This window comes from Gossypium arboreum, chromosome 8 (genome assembly GCF_025698485.1).
Source record: "Gossypium arboreum isolate Shixiya-1 chromosome 8, ASM2569848v2, whole genome shotgun sequence".
Taxonomy (NCBI): domain Eukaryota; kingdom Viridiplantae; phylum Streptophyta; class Magnoliopsida; order Malvales; family Malvaceae; genus Gossypium; species Gossypium arboreum.
Window position 1 is genome coordinate 80,100,443 of NC_069077.1, and position 5,432 is coordinate 80,105,874.

A 5,432-nucleotide genomic window follows, 5' to 3' on the forward strand; every position below is an offset into this window, starting at 1 on the left:
ATTTCGTGAAGAAATTTTATGCATAAAGTGCTTAATTTGAAATTTGGGACTAAATTGAATAAATTGCAAAACTTGTGTTCTAGAAGTATTTTGCATAAAATTGAATTATATTATTAATTAGAGGTCCTTAAAGAGTAATTTTACCAATTTCTAAGTCTATGGACAAAATTGGACATGGATGGAATTTTGGAAAGTTTAGTAGTAAGGGCATTTTGGTCATTTAGGGTAAAATGAATTAAAATACAAAATTAAAAGCCAATTTTGCTCATCTTCAACCCCATGGCCGAATATAGCAAGGAGAAACCATGGCTAGGGTTTTCAGGCTTCCAAGCTCGATTGTAAGTCCGTTCTAGCCTCGTTTTTAATGATTTTTACGTTTTGGAGTCCCTAGCTCGATTTAACTTATGCTAGCAATAATTTAACCTAGGGTTTATATTTGGAAAAATACCCATAGGTGAAATTTGTGTATTTTGGTGTTTTATGATAGAATATGAGGTTTTAAATTATGTTAGACAACTTGTGCTACTCGGTTTTAAGTGAAAACGAGCAAAAGGGCTTAATCGGTAAAAATACCTAATAGTCATAAGTACATGTTAGAGTGAGAATTTGATGTTGCCATAGAAGGAAAAATGATCAGCATGTCATAAAACATAAGAAAATAGGCTGAATTTTAATTTACGAGCTTTGGGGCAAAAGTGTAAATATGCAAAAGTTTAGGGGCAAAATTGTAATTTTTCAAAATATGATTTTGGGTCAATTTGAATAATGTGAGTCCTAATTAGACTATATTTTAAATGATAGAGCAAGGAAAACTGAAATTGGGCTAAAATGGGGAAAATACCAAGTTGTGGACGAAATGGTAAAAATAGCCATTTTCCCATACGAGGTAAGTTCATATGTAAATGTTGGTAACATAGTTATTATTTTAAATGTTTTAATGTTTTTTTAAATGATATGATAATTATTATGAAATATTATACTTGTGATAATTATTTGATAATATGTCAAATTATGTGATATACTTGGAAAATATGAAATACTACCGAGTATCGGATCGGCATTCCGTAGAAGATGGTTGAGACACATGATTGGGAAAAGGTCCGTTGAACCTTAGGAATGGATTAGGATACAAGTGACATGTCACTGGGATATTTGGGCATCCGAACTCGTTGAGTTGAGTCCGAGTTCACTTATGGATGCGAGCGTCCAACTCGTTGAGTTGAGTCCGAGTTCGTGAGATGTAACTAGGCATCCGAACTCGTTGAGTTGAGTCCGAGTTCACTTATGGATGCGAACGCCCGAGCTCGTTGAGTTGAGTCCGAGTTCACTTATGGGCGGGTTACATGGTAGCTTGGCTACATATGTGGCACTTATGTGCAAACTTTCCATGTATCCGAATTATATTCGATGTGTTCAACGGGTAAAGTTCTACTCAAATGGAGGAATACTCAAGATGAAAGGGACGTATTGGTAAGTGTTGTGAAATGGATAATTTGAACAGGTATGTACTTAACCCTCGGGTTGAAAACTCGATATAACAACAATATGGTAAGATGATAAATGAAAAGGTGATATGAATGTCTTGGTGATGATTATGCAAATGATGTTTTATGTTTGCTTATATGGTTATGTTACTTGCTATTTGCATGTGAGCTTACTAAGCATTTATGCTTACTCCTCCTTTTCATTCCTTGTAGTGTTGACAAGCCAGCTCGGAAATCGGAAGCGGTCGGAGGCACGCTCACACTATCCGTATACCATCTTGACATAATGGCTTGTATATTTTGAGTATGGCATGTATAGCATTATAATCATTTTGTATATATGGTCTTATGATATGGTTATTGAGTGGTATGGAGATAGAAATGCTTGGTAATGATTAGCCATTGGAATGGCTAATCATGATCATATTTGGTATTATGTATGTCAAATTGCTAGCTAATCCATGGAAACCATGAAATAGGTAAAATTTACCATAAAATAGATTCAGACAGCAGCAGTGACGTGAGTTTGAAAAATCACTAAAAATAGTAGAAATGGAATTAAATAATGAATAAGTTATGGAATCGAATTTTGATGAGTCTATTTTCATATGGAATAAGCGAAACAGGTATATGAGTTATATTTTATGAGATGTTTAAATTTTTGTGAAATAGGGCCAGAGCGATTTCTGGATCCCCTGTTCTGACTTTGGAAATTCACCATAAATTTTACAAAAATAATTAGAAGTCATGCTTTATATGTACAGATTCCTTATTGAGTCTAGTTTTATTAGAGATAAACGGCATAGTCATTGAAGCTCTGTACAGGGAGATATCTGATTCGTAATACACTGAGGTCAGAGTAGTTGAATCCTGAAACAGGGGAGATTTTAACTAATAAACTGTACTAATTGGCCCAACCAAAAATTCTAGAAAAAAATTAGTAGATATATATATGAGTCTAGTTTCAGGAAAAATTTACGGAATTGGATTTCGAGTTTCGTAACTCGAGATATGATTTTTAAAGCGACTGTGATGCAGTTAGCCAGCTTGTCTGGAAATTTTAAAATGAATTGTATGAGCTGTTTAATTAATGAATTAAGTCCGTTAACACCTCGTGTTCGACTCCGGCAACGGTCTCGGGTATGGGGTGTTACACCAACAACATTAACTTATAAGATTATGAACTCAATCACATATATGCCTTAAAGGTTCGCATTTTCATTTCAAACCAACTGATACCTTATATTCAACTCATACGTATAACTTAGCCAATAATCAATGGCATACAAGCACCTTTTTATTCACAATATTACTCGATGAAACTTCATAGAAAAACTTCATACATAGGTGAAAGTAATAGTGCCTGATCACCCCTTAGGATTGAACCTACACAAATCATTTGCCTGGTTAGGGTTTAATATTACTGTATTGTCAAGTCCATAACACATGCAAGAGCTTAGAACCTAAACCTGTATTCTCGAGTCCGCAACACATGCATGAGCTTGGAACCTATTCCTGTATTCTCGAGTCCATAACATATGTATGAGCTTGGAACTTATTCTTGTATTCTCGAGTCAGCAACACATGTAGGAGCTCAAAACCTAGGAAAAACTCATGACCTCGTATACAAGACTTTTACTAATTTCATCATGATTTAATCTCAAATCATTTCATTTTTGTAACAATCCATTTCAATTAGATTCTATTCTTAATTTGTATACTAGTTCATAACCAAATTCAAGCTTTCAATAAAAAAAATTACACATTTAAATTATAATTCAACAACACATTAAACTTATTTATATTGTATGAACTTTCTTGACAAAACGATACTGCTTTAGCTAATAAGGAATATTAGGCAGTTTTCCCTTTTTCGTCTAAGTCAACGACTTGATCTAAATAATATTTAAGATTTAAAATATCAATATCAATCTCATAATAATACTCAAATTCATGCTTATAATCTTTTAATTTCATTTTACATAATTTCTCAAAATTTGTACATTTTATTCAATTTTAGTCTCTAAAACCGAAACAAATATAACTTTCACAATTGAGCTTAGTTTTTCTTTCCAATTTCAATTATGCCCTCCTACAGTTCTCAAAAATCCAATTTTGTAGAAATTTAATGTCACTTTTGACATATTCACAATTTAGTCCCTAAATGCAAAATTAACAAAATTTACTTTATCGAATAATCCTTGAACATTACATAACTTTCAAATCTACCATCTTCTATATATAAAAAAAATAAGATTCATCAATGGCAAGTTTTAAAATCTTTAACAGTTTTAAAATTAGAGATACGAGTTAACCAGACCTAATTGCAACAATCTTAAAAACATGAAAATTATAAGAAACAAATTAAAACATGCTTACCAAATTTGAAGAACAAGCTTGACCGAAAGCTTAGTTTACTCTTCCATGGAAAATCGGTGGTGAAGGGGAAAAAGAAAGATGATCATGTCTTTACCCTCTTTTTTGTTTGATGTTTATGATTTTACTTAACCATTTAATATAATTTAACACTAAGTAAAGTATAATTTAACAAATGACAAGCATTGACCATCCACCCACATTCAAAAGGTGGTAAATTGTCACTTTCGACCTTAAAAAATATTAATTATGTATTTTAGTTATATAAAATCAATAGTGATAAACTTTTATAGTTTTTACGATTTAGTTTTTTCCTTAATTAACTAGAAAAACATTAAAATTATCGACCAAAATTAAATACACCTATATAATAACTTCATAAATATTTAGTAAAATATTTATGGTCTCGGTTTATGGAAATGAAGTCTCGATACCTCATTTTCCAAAATCACTTGACTTTAGAATCAAACCACTTGTACTTAACTAATTCTCAAATTAAATAAAATTATCAAATCAAAATTCAATATATCATAATACTTGACTCGTAAATATTAAATAATAGTATTCATGAACTCACTCATCGGATTTGTGGTTCCGAAACCACAGAAAAACGAGTTGTTAAAAAGTGTCTTATAGAAGTGCTCATGGGTCGTTCAAATCGGGTTTAGGGCCAGCCCATACAAGGTATCTAGTTAATTTTTTAAGCTTGGGCTCAACCTGACCTGAAATATAGGCTTACTTTTTTACCCAAGCCAATCCCAATTTAAGAAAGGTAAGCCCAAGCCTGACTCACCCATATTTGATTTTTTATTTAATTTTTATTTAATTTTTTAAAAATAATACACTAAATGCACTAAAAACACTAAAATAAAAGTTTTTAATACATTAAAAGTATTTATATTTAAAAAAACACTACCATAAATATAGTAAATGTTTTATTATATTAAAAAATTAATATAATAAATATTTTATTGTATTTAATATAATTTTTAAAATTCTATTTTTGGGTTGAGTTATTTAGTTGGGTAAGATTTTTTAAGTTTTGGGTTTAATTGTTATTGGGTTAGTGATTTAATATAAATATAAATATAAATATACATAATTACTATTTAACATATAAAATTAATACAATATTTTTATATCATAATAAATTAGTGTTGGACTGGGCTCTGGCCAAAAAAATCTTGCCCAAGTCTCGACCCATATAGAAAATAGACCTTAAATTTTATCCAAGCCTATTTTTGGGCCTCGTATTTTGTCCAAACTCTCCAATTTTTGAATGGACCTTTGGGCCTGGACGGGTGGCCCAACCCATGAGCAGATCTAATGTCCTATAGGGTATATTAAAAAAGTAATAAAAATAAATATTAAAAACAACATGTCAATTTTCTAAAATTGCTTGTGGAATAAAAAAGTACACTATTAGTGTACCAAATACTAATCAAATAATTATTAAAAAATTAAAAATCATTAATTTTTGAATAATTTTATATATTGTAATTTCATAATATTTTTGTTTTTTAATTATTTGACATAAATAATAACACCAATGTCATGTAGGTTACTAATATG

The 5,432-nt window shown here is 30.6% G+C and overlaps 1 long non-coding RNA gene across 1 annotated transcript; it reads right to left on the reverse strand.

The window, feature by feature from the left end:
* Positions 1–2,682: 2,682 nt before the first annotated feature.
* Positions 2,683–3,990, reverse strand: LOC108466777 (uncharacterized). The gene is made up of 3 exons (XR_001868697.2): positions 3,864–3,990; positions 2,954–3,085; positions 2,683–2,870 (listed from the first exon to the last, which is right to left on the reverse strand). It is a non-coding gene; the product is annotated as an uncharacterized LOC108466777 (long non-coding RNA).
* Positions 3,991–5,432: the final 1,442 nt, after the last annotated feature.